Genomic DNA, 15,611 nt, shown 5'->3' with positions numbered 1-15,611 from the left:
GAGCACGCAGATCCTATTAGCAAAACTACAGACGACATGTGGAATAATTCGTCAAATCAAAATAATGGTGTAACCTGGAGAAATTCTCCAGAAGCCGGAGATGGTGGATGGAGTGGTGATGGCACAGCAATTATTGGTGGAGGTTGGGATCAGGACGGGGAGCAAGGAGAGCAAGGTGGCTGGGGGTGTCAAAAAATTACATCTGGGGATACTAGGGAGCAAGGTGGTGGATGGAGTGACCCAGGTGATGGATCGGTTAGGTTACCATCAAACGGAGGTGATAGAGAATGAAGCATACAAAAATTCCTCTAAAGACCTTGGAGGATGGGGGACGAGCAATTAAGATGAGGGAAATAGCACTAATTGGGGACAGATCCAATCAATCGTCAGGATGGGATGACAGTCCGAGCAGCACAATGACACCACCTGAGCGTAATGTAAAACTAAGTGAGCTCGACACTGAATGTCCGGATGCTCCCCAGCAACCTCAAGATCGAGATGAAGGTATGTAGCTTAATCACATCTGCTTCGGGTGAAAATTATGTCTTCAATTAAGAGGGCATGTGAATTTTTTATTCCGGGTTTACTAGACTACGTTGACATGCACATATTAAATTCAAAAAGACCAGTCAGAAAGTTTCGTGCCCATGTCAGAAAGTATCCAACATTGAGTTTCTTTTAAAATTCTTGCCCATGCCCAGTAACTTATTACTTAGTAGTGTTTGTTGTGCAGACGAGGATGTGGATTGGGGCCAACTGGTTTCAGAGGTAAAAAAAGGCCACGAATAATCAAGGAGCATCATCATCTGCAGCCGGTGGTTCTGCAGGTTATGGATGGGACACAGTCCTGGTGCCAGAAAATATACAAGCTGCGGGAATGATTCGGCCTGCAGTTGCAACACACAAATCCTCAGTTGGAACCACGACTCACACTCTCTGGCAGTTTGGGATTAGTGACCCTGAGCGCAAAGAGATTGACGATGATGTAAAATCCATGCGACGAATGTTGTTCAAGAAGTACGTACTTCTGTTACAATATTTTATTTCCCAGTAATGCGTGAATCCGCAATTCGCACTCGAAGCAATTTGCTTACAAGAATGAACTCACCAGAGAATTTATGTCCTGAAATTGCAGTAATCACGAAACTGGATTCGGCACCAGATTACCTGAAAAAGACGATGAGGCGGTTCGGGCTGTGCTTGCTTACCACCCATATTTCAAGGAGAAGGCTGGAAGTGCGTGGAATACATCAAGGTTCTCAACTCCTCTACTCCTAGTTTAAAACTATGCAATAGATGTACTCAACAAATACTTAAGGCGAGTTATTTATCTTACACCCATTTGAAATTTAAAACCCTATAACTTTTTCACTGAATGTCGGGTTTAGGAAAAAATTGTATTCCTAATGAAGTTTTAGTAATGCCATTCTACAATAAAAATTTCAAAGAGGAATGTTAAAAATTAACACCATAGGAACCTGACCAAACTTTCAAAAAGCCCATTTTTGACACTTGGTACCTCAAGAGTTTAAGAGGTGGGAATTCGGGGGCCTTCGGAAACTGCAGAGCATTTTCGAGTTCACCACCCTCCTCCAACAATTCTGCATCACCATTTGCTAAGTTCTCAGTTGCATGAAAGGGTGCGATTTCCTCTATCAAACTATGAAAGAAATCGCCAAAGATATAAGTTTCCTGCATATTATAATTAAATTCCTGTTTGTCAGTTCCTCGATTTGCATCTTGAGGATATGCTCATTAACCCCTAAATTTCTATGACAACTTCACACAAAAAACACTTCAAGACTGCTGCTTCTAGTGCAATCAGTAAGGAAGGAAAATGATAATTTAATTTCCGATTTTAACCGTAGGATCTCAATGCAGACTCAATAAGTAACATACTCACAAAATTTCATAAACTTTGACTGCACGGATTGAAAGATTATAGTGTTTGAAGTAGAAAAGATGGTTTATTTTCTTCCTTGCTTCGAGTGGATCAACAAACTTTGGTGCAACACGTATTTAACTGAATCTGGACTATTTGAATGTCCAGAAATAATGAAATAGATGGATGGGCCATACATTATATGTCTAAAATAAGACTATGGGGCCCTCCATATTATTTCTAAAAATATTTAGATGACTTGTGAGTCTATTGTTTGACATATCATGTTTAAAAATAAACATTCTATATCTAAAAATAGACGGATGGGCCATCCATAAAATATCTAGAAATAATGAAATAGTCCAGATTTAGTTAAATATGTGTTGTGTCAAAATTTTGCACTATACAAGATCTAATTTTATACCATCATGTTAAGCATGATATTAGTTCCTTATACACCAATGTTTAGAAGTAGAGAAGGGACATAGCATATTCAAAATAATTGTGCAAGGAGTAGAGGTTCAAATATTGCCAATTCACATTCTATTTTTTGTGAACTTGGTATGTTTTAGAATGACACTCCAAACATTCAATAAGAAGCATCAAGAAAATCCAAGAGGCTTATTTTGATATAAACAATATATAATGTGAATTTTATATAACTTATATATAGTAGTTATTTACAATGTGTACAATTTCTTTATAGAAATGACATTGTTTGAATACCCTTCGATTTCATATTGTAAAACTGTGATATAAAATCCATATATACTTAATTTTGATATAAAAGTTGGATAGAGATGATATATGTAAAAAATCATATATTTTTCATACTACAAAAATGTCATATTATAAATATATGTATTAAAATATGATATTGTATACATATTGATGCTATTTATTATCTAAATAGGAAGAATTTAATATGAAATATATATATATATATATATATATATATATAAAGAATATTTTGGATACAAAAGCGTTATGTAAATGATGAAGAATTTATATACAATGACAATATACAAAAATAACATTGTATTACACTAATTTTATATTGTTTCCAAATAAGTAATCATAAGTAATATTATATGGTACAGTGTCGTGTTGTAACACGAGTATACCGTGAAAATATAAAGAAAGGGGACTTTTATTAATATTCAGTTACCTCGAATATTGGAAGCAACGACTGATTCCAGTGCCAATATTCAGGGGCCAGTTCAAACACCCCGTCACAGTCGGTCAGGGCATACTTACCAATAACGAAATGCTCCATTCGAGTCCAATAGTGGGAGTCAACAAAATCGAAAGGACTAAATCGATGACTAAGCAAGCTTGACGTGAAGGACCAATTTGACCCAATTATGGGAACATCCAGGTCTTACTACGGGCCTCTTAGCCAATATGAGACCTGATTTGGTCGGGCGACTCAATGTGGTCTCAATTACGGGAGTTTTGATTTCGTTTCAGGCTGTCCTATTCTCTGTGCCGTTTGAAGGAACGTTGTTTCTGGAAAAAAAACCTTTTATAAGGCAAAAAATAGAAGAGAAAGCTTTGATGGCGGAGCCACTTCCGGATCCAAGACGAAAGATTGAAGAAATTCAGAGGCTAGGGTTTGAGAGGGGAAAAAAAACATTCGAAAATGGTTAAGGTGGAGGAGAGGATTCAGAGATTTGGGAATTAGGGAGGTTAAGAAAAAGGGAGGATACAAGGTTTTTGAATAGGGGTCAGAAAAGGGACTTTTGGCGATCAATGTTGAAAGGTCAATGTATTGTACTGGTGAATCGGGGTTTTAATGAAGTGGGTGTGATTACTCTTGACTGTTTTGTGAAATTAAAGTTACGTCTGTGATTGAAGAATTAAAAGGGTGTCTATAGGATTGAGTATGTGGAGTGAATGAAATTTTTTTGGTTAATCTAAGAAGACAGTCAGTGGATATAAGGTCGTGAATATAAAGCAGTATTGGAGATTAGCAAATTGGGTTGTTTGGGGTTCTTTGTAATGTCTAGAGACCTACCGGCTGGGGCAAAAAGGATTTCGGCAAGTAGTTGAAGGACATCTGTATAGATTTACAGTATATTCTTACAATCGTTTATATTCCAACAATCAAAAATCTATAGACTGCTTGAATATTAGCGAATCTCCATACTACATCCTATAGCCAGACGCCCGATGCGTTTTCCAGCAGGAAAGCACGTAATACGAAATAAGTGGTGAACCCGACGTGAAAGCTTTAGATAGAAGGTATTGGATTTCGTTTGATTTTATTTTTATTTTTATGAAAAACGAAAATAAAAATTTTGAAGGATCTTTGGAAGAAGTTTCTGGTGGAGGTTCTTCTAAAGGACAAGGTATGCACATGGATCCGTCTATTGCTAGTATGTTTCAAGTCTTCTCATTATCAATGCAGCAATAGCAAAGCAATGATCGAAAAGCAACTTTGGCAACCAAAGCATTGCAAGCAGTGGTCAATAAAATTGATCAATTTAATGGAAGGAATATTTCAAGGTATTTAAGATGTTATGTTCGTGAAATGAAATTAAATCGAGTTTCTAAGAAGAAAATGGTTGAATTATTTGGACTTGCCGCCATACTGGAGATAAGAGATCATATTACATCGATTATGAATCATTATGGGAATTCATGGGAGGTTTTTTTACATGCATTGACAGACGAAAATTTCTTAGAAGATGCTGATCGCGTTACTAAGAAGTTGTTTTTGGAATGGATTGAATGGCCTAATAAGAATTTGCAAGCAACAGAGCTACTAAGGGAATTTGAGGGGCATTACTCTCAATTATTGAAGGTAGAAAAATTGACATTGGAGCTGAACAAAGTTGATTTATTTCTTCAAGCTGCTGATGGAGAATTGCAAGGGAAATTGGAACTCCTTCTTGAAGACAAAGAAGAAGATGAAGGATTGACAACAAAGTGAAAGAACATTGTCGTAATATGTGAAGTCTTGCTTGAGAATGCTCCGGACACTTGGCTGTAGAAGGAAGAATAGAAATTACGATAACAAAATCCTAATTCTAATAGAATACTAACAATGCTCTAATTAGACTATAATAATAGTAAACAAACATAATCAAATTCAAAACAACTCAAAGAAATTTCAAACAAACAATAAAATTCTTAAAGAAATATTAGAATGATCACAAATATTATTAAAATATATGTCAATTCAACCTTAATTTAATTCTAGTTAAAACCCTATTGAATTTTACTTAGCTTTAGACAAAACCTAATTAAATCTTAAACCCTAATAATTTCTAAATCCTAAGTTAAATCTTAAACAAATCTTAAATTAAATCCTATTCCAAACCCTAAATCCTAAACCAAATCCTAAATCAAATCCTAAATCCTAAATCAAATCTTAAATCAAATCTTAATCAAATCATAATCCAAATCCTAAATCAAACCCTAATCAAACCCTAAATCCTAATCCAAATCTTCATCCAAACTCTAATCCAACCCTAAACTCTAATTCAAATCCTAAACCCTAAACCAAACCTTAAATCAAATCCTAAACAAATCCTAATCCAAATCCTAAATCAAACCCTAATCAAACCCTAAATCCTAATCCAAATCCTAATCCAAACCCTAATCCAACCCTAAACTCTAATCCAAATCCTAAATCCTAAACCAAATCTCAAATCAAACACTAACCAAATCCTAATCCATATCCTAATCCAAACTCTAAATCAAACCTTAACCAAATCCTAAACCCTAATCCAAATCCTAATCCAAACCCTAGCCAAACCCTAATCCAAATCCTAATCCAAACCCTTATCTAAATCCTAGTAATTCCTATGATAGATTTAAACCACAATATCTAATGAATAAACCATTGATCTCAATTCAAAATTTTCACACTTCTTAAAAATCAAGTTCAAAACAAGTAATATATTTTTGGAAAGGATCGGAATTACCAAATTGACGAAAACCTCAAAAATGTGTTTGGGTGTTAGCCGGCCTCCTTCTCCAATCTTGTTGCCAACCTTCCAGAGTCAATTTCTCTTCTTTGCGCTGTTCAATTGATTTCAAATTTCTCATGGACATAGGAAAACAAGTCTAATATCTTTTCATATAAGTTGTACTCCAATCCAACTAGTAGATTGCATGAAATCTCAAAACCCCTCCCTAGACTTAAAATTCTACTTTCTAAGACCTTGATTCACTCAAACCTCAATATCTCTGAGTTCAACCGTTTGATCAAGCTCAAATTTACAACACGTATTCAACACAACTATAACCATAAATCCAAAACATTTCACTTGTAGATCTACAAAAAAACTCTCGAAATCACTCAAAACATAAATCAAATTTTATTTCATAAAATCCAAGTCATCTGAAACAAATCTCTAATTTGCAAAGCTCTTAGAAAGTCATATCAACTTCAAATCACCCAAAATCAATGCTTATAGAAACTCTATCCAATCTTCTATCAAACCCTACTCTCTGATCTGCCAAAGAGTCCTGGAATCGACGTCGAGACTCGGTTTTGTGCCTCAAGGTCTGATTTCGACCCTGGTTCATAACCGGCCCTCTCCGGGTATCAATATCTAGTTTTCCTAAGTAAGTTTTTTTAGAATTTACTCTTAACTTTCTTCTAAAGGTTCTTATATCATTTATTTTTCCTATCTACTTTGATTTGTCTTACTTATGGTACTATAAAGTAAGTAGAAGTCACCTTTCTAAAAGACAATATTGATACCTTTTAATTTTTCTACTCCTTTGGCTATTAAATATATTTCTAAGATAATTTTTTTTAGTACTTTGAACTAAGATCTCTTAAATTATAATAATCTCCACACTCTTTCACCTATAAATCATGTTACATCATGACAACGTTGAAGATGTGGTGGAGTTGCTTGCAAAAAGAGAAAGGAGGAAGGATAGGAGCAATATTCCAAAAACAGTAAAAGCATCCAAAGCTCCAGTCCATACAACACCACCAACAATGCCTACAGTTCAACCTTCGACATCCTTATCAAAGAAAGCAGATATGGGGATGGAAGAAATTATACGAGGAATGCGAGATCTTCAAATCAAATTGGCAAGACTTGAAGAGAATACTTCTACAAACAATTTGAAGAATATTTCAAAACAAGGATATGTACAAAGATGCATTTGGTGTGATGACGCTTCACACACTAGAAAAGATTGTAATGAATTTAATAATATGATACGGCAAAGAATTATTTGTTGGAAAGATGAGAAGATAGCATTAAAAGATAGGGAGGATCTTCTTCAAACCAATTTTGGCAAGGGAGGAATGAGAGCATTGGTTCAAGATTACTTAAAAGAGCATGAAATAGCAGCACGAGAATGTGCAAGTTATGGTGCTAGAGTAGATGATGACCTTGGTGGAAGAACGGAAACTAGTGAGTTTTGGGCTTCTGCCATTTTCATAATGCAAGAAGGGAAATTACCTCGAGAAGCGCTATTGAGGACTACAGCTACGATACGAGGTGCAACAGGTTAAGAGGATCCTGTTGAGTCTCTTTCAGTTCATGTGTATATTGCTAAGAGCCAACATGAAGCTTTGATGGAAGAAAAGAGACTAGGAAATTTTGATGATACTAGAGAAGGAAATTTTTCTAAGAAGCAAACTCGAAGAGACAAGGCTCGGGAGGCAGCTTCACAAGAATTACCTGTAAAGGATACCTCAGCATCATTGGAAGAAAAAACAAGAGAGACAAAAGATAAGGGCAAATCAATTGCTTATAAGCTACTTTCTAACTTTGAAGCAACAACAAATTTGAAAGGGGTGTTGGAAGAACGTATATTAAATGCTAAGGTAGAATTCACATTAAAAGAAGTTTTGGAAATTGCAAAGAAGGAGTTTCATGATGTTATCATTCATAGCATTAAGCGAAAGAGGCAATTAATGGGTGAAATTCGAATGAATCATGCCATTGATACAAAAATATATAAAGATGAAGAAGAGGTTGATATTGGTTACAAGCAACCAACAAATGAAAAGAATGGATATAATCAACGAGTACGTTTTGAAGATTATAGTGATAAGAAAATAGAAACTTTGAGCCATTATACTCAAAAGCATTGGGCAAGGGCAACTACAGAGGTATTCATCAAAGTAGGAGATATAGAAGAACCAACTGTTGCTTTAGTCGACCATGGTTTTGAAATAAATCTCATGTCTAAAGATCTTTATAAGAAACGAAAATGGCCAATTGATATGGAACAGGGATAGGCAATATGAACAGTTAATAACACACAGAGTGAATTATATGGAGCTTGTCCAGATGTCAAAATTTGGATTGGGGATGTTGTGACAGAGCAACATTTCTTTGTTCAAGATACAACATCTTATCCGTTGATTTTAGAACAACCTTATATTATGGCAACACCGATGGAAACAACGTACTTGACGATGGTTTTGCTTATGCAAGGGTACATAGCGAAGATGAGAAGAAAGTTGTACAATTTCTAACATTACCTCCTAACCATGAACGGAATCGAGATAGGTTGAGGGAGAAACCATTGCCAAAGATTGTTGAAGGATTTAAGGATTTTGGGGAGGTACCACTGTGAAGCGAGATTATGGAGGTACAAAAGAGGAGGTACTCTCGCAAGATGAAGGTGCCTTTGATGCAAGTTTTATTGGTATTTTGGAGAATGGAAATATTATGTATAAGAAATTTGATGATTTTAAAAGAAAGGAAAGAAAAAGATTATATAATATTGAAAGAGAATTACGCAAGTTAAGTATATTGTAAGATGATGAGAGGATTTTAGGTGTTTATGAAGAAAATGGACTGGAAGATTCATTGGAATTGATTACATCTATTGGGTTAGGGGATAATGATAAGATTGTTGAGATTCATTCAAGAGAGGTTTACACCATACTTGAATCTTTTCAAGCACCGGAAGTCACTGTAGAGACGAGATATAAAACGACAGATAAGAAAGTAAAGCCTCTTGCTGGACTATTACCAGAAGATTCTAAAGAACAAATGGGAGAAGCATCAAAAGAAGCAAGTTTAAGAGATTCAATGAGTATTGGACATCAGTTTACTAAAGAGACTTTTGAAAAATTGAAGATTGGTTCTGATGGTTCTTTATTGCCGGAGGAAATTACTTGCTTCAAAAAGATGTTGGCTAAACAAGGTAGATCGTTTGCCTTTGAATCTCATGAAATTGGGTGGGTGGATCCAAATATTATAACACCTATGGTTATCTTCACTGTACCACATGTACCTTAGAATCTAAAACTGATTCCAGTACCGAGGGCACATTTACCTAAATTGGTGGAGCTATTAAAAAAAAGATGAAGATGAAAATATTGAAACCCTCATTTGCGCCATATTCTAGTCGATGGTTTACGGTACCTAAGAAGAATGGGTCACTATGGTTTATTCAAGATATGCAACCGGTGAATGCAGTAACTGTCAGGAATGCAGGAATTGGATCTATTGTGGATGAATTTGCTCAGGCATTTGCAGGAAGGACGATCTATTCAATGGGTGATTTGTATTCAGGTTATAATCAATTTCAACTTGCCGAAGGAAGTAGAGATATGATGACGATGAGGGCACCACTTGGATTGGTTAGAATGTGCACTCTTCCTCAAGGCACGACCAACTTAGTTGCGCATATGATGAATGGGATGAATAAGGTATTGAGAGATTTTATTCCGGAGAAGACTATGCCTTTTCTGGATGATGTTCTTATAAAAGGGTGCAGAGAAGGAGACAAGGATGAAACTTTAGATAAGAGGGGGTGTCACAAATATGTGGTTGATCATATACAAGATTGTGAAAAGATTTTAACTCGGCTTGGAGAAGTTCATCTTACATTATCAGGTATGAAGTCCGTATTTGGAGTACGAGAAGTTGTGATTGTTGGACATTTATGTGGATCTTACGGAAGAAAACCAGATCCGACTAAAGTTGATGCAATTGGAAGGATGAAAGAGGATTGTGATTCTTTAACAGAGGTTCGCAGGTTTTTGGGTGCATGTGTATTTTATCGAATTTGGATCCCTCATTTTGTTCATATAGCGGATCCATTATATGAACTGTTATGTAAGGGCTATTGATTTAAACGGAAAGAATGGTATTTTTAGGCTATGCAAAGATTGAAGAAATTATTGATGTCACCTCCAATATTGAGGAAGGTTGATTACAAGCGCAATAGATCAGTGATTCTTATTGTGGACGCTAGTCCAATTGCCATTGGATGGGCTATGGGTCAAGATGATTCAAGTAGGAATAGATTTGCAGTTCGATTTGAGGCTAAAGTTTTAAGTATTCGTCAGCGTGCATATTCGCAAGTCAAAAGAGAACTTTGGGGAGTCGTTTCGGCTATGAAAGCTGAAAATGACTATTTGATTGGGGCAGTAGTAGTAATTGAAACAGATTGCTTGCCATTGCTTGGAATGATTATTCACTGTTCAACGTCAGATATTGCAATGTTGAGATAAATTGCTTATATTAAGTCACTAAATCTAAAATTTAAGCATGTTACTTGGAAGGACAATTTAGTAACAGATATGCTATCTCGAGCAACATACGAGAGGGAGGATGAAATGGTTGAAGACATTGATGATGTCGGATTGAAATTCTATTCAATATCAAATCTCAACAAAGAAGACAAGCTATTTCTTGAAGAATCTTATGAAGGAGGATTATTAGATATTGGTCATTACTTGAATACCTTGATTAAGCATAGAAATTGGTCTACAGAAAAATTCAAACAAATAAGAAAAAAAGCATATGGATTTTTGCGTCAAGATGGATTCTTATAGAAGAGACCAAAGAAAGGAATTGAGATGCCACAACGAGTAATAGGCAAAAAAGAAGAAAAACTAAAATTAATAAAGGAGTTTCATGATAGTTTATGGGCAGGGCGTAGAAGAATCTGGACTACTTTTGCTAAACTCAAGGAACGATATTGGTGGAAAAATATATATCAAGATGTGCTCTCATTTGTAAAATCATGTGAAATCTGTCAAACGTATTCTAATATCCGACATCGAGATGGTCTTTATCCTACGTATCCTCTCGCTATTGATTTTGAATGAGTTTTTGATTTGATTATTATGCCAGTTGAGTTATGGCAGATGAGATATTTGGTCTTAGCTCGTGAAGATTTATCAAATCAAGTAGAAGGAAGAGCATTGAGGACAAAATCTACAGAGGAGATTTGTAGGTTTTTGCTTGAAGATGTCATTTGCTGCTACGGATGCGTAGGAAAAATCACTGCAGATCGTGGAGAATTAAATGCACAAGAAGTTCGTAAGTTCTTTGAAAGATGTGGAGTTAAATTATCACTAACTACTACTTATAATCCAGAAGGAAATACAAAAAGTGAACGTGGTCACCCACCGATTATGAAAGCATTAGTAAAAGCTTGTAATCGGAAAGTTAAAGAGTGGCCACGGCTTTTGTCATTTGCATTATGGTTTGATCGAACAACATATAGTTTGGTGACAGGATATATACTAGTAGAACTTATGACAGGTCAAAAACCAATTATGTCGATTGAAGAAAGGATACTTACTTGGAGTATGCTACCATTGGAAGATGGATTGACAAGAGAAGAACTTCTGGCTATTAGGATTCGACAATTGGAGCAAAGATCGGAAGATGTGCAGATAGCATTGGAAAGGTTAAAAGTAATCGAGGAAGCAACATCGATTGAGACCTAAAGCAATCGAGGAAGGTGACTGGGTACTTGTTTATGACAATAGTCTAAATAATCAACATAATACTCTGCAAAAAATTTCAAAACGTTGGTTTGGACCATATGTAGTAACAACTGTTCATGATAATGCAACTTACTCATTACGGGAGTTAGATGGTATAAAATTGAAAATACCAATTGCAGGGAAGCGAGTAAAAATATTTAAACAAAGGCACGCGGAAATGAATATGGAAGACCTTAATGAAGGTATAGAGATTCCAGAGCAAGAAGATGAAAGTGATTTGGATAATGAAGGTGACGAAGACGAACTAGACAAAGACATAGAGAATATATTATAAATCAAACAGCAATTGGATAAATTGGTGCATACCGGAGGATGCACAGGTTCAGAGGGGGTGGATGTCATGTTGTAACACGAGTATATTGTGAAAATATAAAGAAACAAGATTTTTATTAATGTTCAGTAACCTCGAAGATATCCAATCCAGGTCCTCTTATCCAATATGAGACCTGACTTGATAATGCAACCCAATGCGGTCCAATTACGGGAACATCCAAGTCTTGCTACGGGCCTCTTACCCAATATGAGATCTGAATTGGTCGGGCGACTCAATGTGGTCTCGATTATGGGACTCCGATTCTGTTTCAGGCTGTTCCGTCCTTTGTGCCGTTCCGGGAACGTCCTTTCGGTAAAAGGATCTCTTAAAGGTAATATGGAGGAAAAAGCTCTAATGACGGGAGCCAATTCTTGATCCAAGATGGAAGATTGAAGAAATTCAGAGGCTAGGGTTTGAAAGAAGGGGAGAATTAGATTTAAAGAGGAAGATAGGTTAAGAAATGAAGAGGGGAGAATAAGTTTTTAAAAGAATCAGGGAGAGAGCTTCATGCTTCAGAGCGGGGATGAAAGACAAAGAATTGGATTTTTTCTCTTCATAGGATTTTGGAAAAGACTAAGGCAATCGTTTTTGAATAGTCGATGCATTGTACTAGTGAATCGGGATTTTTAATGAAGTGGGTGTAATTACTCTTGACTGTTTTGTGAAATCAAAGTTACGTCTATGATTGAAGGATTGAAAGGGTGTCTATAGGATTGAGTATGCGGATTGAATGAAATTTTTTTGGGTTAATCTAATAAGACAGTCAGTGGATACAAGATCGTGAGTTTAAAGTGGTATCAAAGATTAGCAGTTTGGGTTGTTCGGGGTTCTCTGTAACATGTAGAGGCCTACCGGCTGGGGCAAAAAGGATTTCGGTGAGCAGTCGAAGGACATTCGTATAGGTTTACGATATATTCTTGCAGTCATTTATATTCCAATAATCAAAAACGGATAGACTACTTGAATATTAGCGAATCTCCATACTACCTTCTTCAGCCAGACGCCCAGTGCGTTCTTGAGTAGGAAAGCACGTAATACGATAACGTCTATAATTGAAGAATTAAGAGGGTGTCTATAGGATTGAGTATGCGGAGTGAATGAAATTTTTTGGGTTAATCTAAGAAGACAGTCAGTGGATATAAGGTCGTGAATATAAAGCAGTATCAGAGATTAGCAGATTGAGTTGTTTGAGATTCTCTATAACGTCTAAAGACCTACGGGCTGGGGCAAAAAGGATTTCGGTGAGCAGTTTAAGAAAATCCGTATAGATTTATGGTATATTTTTATAATCATTTATTTATCAATAGTCAAAAACCGATAGACTGCTTGAATATTAGCAAATCTCTATACTACATCCTACAGCCAGACGCCTGGTGGCTTCTCTAGTAGAAAAGCACGTAAAACGATAATAGTTTGGAAAATAACATGGTGATTGGAATAATCATAGTCATCTACTTCATCTAAGTTTTAGATGAGACTTAATTTTAAATTAAATTTGACAAACAGCAACAAAAGCAATAACGCATTAATTAGTTGATCCCTAAAGGACCAAGTCTACTTATAAGATACAAAGATTTTTACTTTGATTACAATAATCCTTTAATTTGTATAGTCAAAATTCACAATTTTTTTGCCACATTATCTCATGTATATTTAGAAGATTCTCTAAATGGTTACATCCTCAAGAAGTTCATCTGTACAATTTTTAATCAATGGCGTAGAAATTCATCTAAAATGTCTAGGGGTTAGAGCAAGAACTATCGAAAAAAGATACCACCAAATTCCAACGTCATTCCCAATACCCTGGCCAATCATCAACAACTACTCGTAAACTCTGCTATAGCATCATCATTATAGCTAAAGATGTGAAAAGCTCACTTTGATTAAGCAAACTTTGAAAAAGATAAAGTTCTTAAAAACTAGGCAAAGAATTTTCATCTAAATCCAAGAACGACTATTACATGGACAAAAAAAGATAAATCACAAATCATCACATCACTGATGGGTAATATAGTATCACCGCAATATACAATGATTTCCATCTAGTAATTTTGGAGTATGTTCACCCACTCGACTTCAAAGGTCCCAGATTTGAATCCTACATTCTACTCAAGTTAGGCACATCAAGAAAATATGTGGGGGTATCTCGGAGTGGCCATTAGAAAGAGGGACAAGGATAGATAAGCCCCCAAAGGTGAAGTCTTTTATCTCAAATTGTTTACCTAAAAATTATATTAAAATTAAACTTATAAATTTTTTTTATGAACTTGATTTTATATAAATAGGACATACATCAGATAAAAATTGTATTGGAAATTTTGGATACAACTTTGATATGTACAATACTAGAGCTAGAGACAATTGGATCAATATGATTTTCATATCAATCCAATATTGACACCATAGCCTCACTTTTTGGTGATGAGGTTTACATCACATCTTGCAGTAGGAAAAATAAAAATAAAAAAAATATGAAGATCTCTAATTTTTATGTAGAAAAGAAGAAGTCTTTGGTACCTTGCTCGATAATAAGTGACAATGTGTGCAAATGTTTACCTTGGATTAACATGCTATCTTTCAATAAAGACAAGAAATATTTTTTGAGAATGAGGAAGGAAATAATTTTTGATTGGTAGTATTTGAAAATATCACATTTAGTAAATTGTCCTAACAAAAGTTTTTGGAGTTGCTCGATGTGCATACTTTCAAGAAGTTTTGCTTCAAGATGGCATAACTTTTGTATTGAATGTCCCATTTAGGAAAAAAATTTACTCATAAAAAGCTTCTGGTAATATCTATCTATAATAAAAATTCTAAAAAGAATGTTTTAAATTGACACAATAGGAACTTGCCCAAAACTTCAAAGGTCCCCTATAGAGACTCTTGAAAATATAGGAATTAAGGACAAGTGACCATTTTTTGGGCACATTAACCTTTGTAGCAAGCACTACAGGGTTCTGCTATCGTATTACGTGTTTTCATGCTCGAGAACACATCGGGCATCTAGCTATAGGAGGTAGTATGGTGTTTCGCTAATATTCAAGAAGTCTGTCAGTTTTCAACTATTCAAATATAATCTTTCTCAGATTACAAGAGTATACTATAAATCCACATTGATGTCTTTTGATCGCTCGTTGAAATCCTTCTTGTCCTAGCTGGTAGGTCTCCAGATGTTACAAAAAATTCCAAATAACTCAATCTACTACCTTCTAATACCACTTTGTACTAACGATCTCGTATCCATTATCTATCTTGTTAGATTAACCCAAAATTTTGCATTCACTTGGCATACTCAATCTTCTAGACACCCTTTGAAATTTCAATCATAGATGTTACTTTGATTTCATAAAATAGTCAAGACTAATCACTCATACTTCATTACAAAAAAATCCAAATCACGAATACAAACATTGACTTTCGGCATCGATTGCCAGAAGTCTTTACAAACCCTACCAAAACCCAAGTCTTTTCCCCCTGTGATAACCTTTTGTTAATCCCCTCTCTGATTTTTTCTCCCAAAATCCTAATCTTTGAATGCCTCCCTCTCAAAAGTCCCCTCCACAAATCCTATAAAAACCCAAGTCATATCTCCCCACTAAAAAATTCCCTTGTCCCTCCTTCAATTTTTCCTTTCCTATTTTTTCCATTTTCGTGTGGTTTCCCATTCTTTAGTCCTA

This window comes from Physcomitrium patens, chromosome 19 (assembly GCF_059467195.1).
Source record: "Physcomitrium patens ecotype Gransden chromosome 19, ASM5946719v1, whole genome shotgun sequence".
Classification (NCBI taxonomy): domain Eukaryota; kingdom Viridiplantae; phylum Streptophyta; class Bryopsida; order Funariales; family Funariaceae; genus Physcomitrium; species Physcomitrium patens.
Note: the sequence above shows the minus strand (reverse complement) of the source record.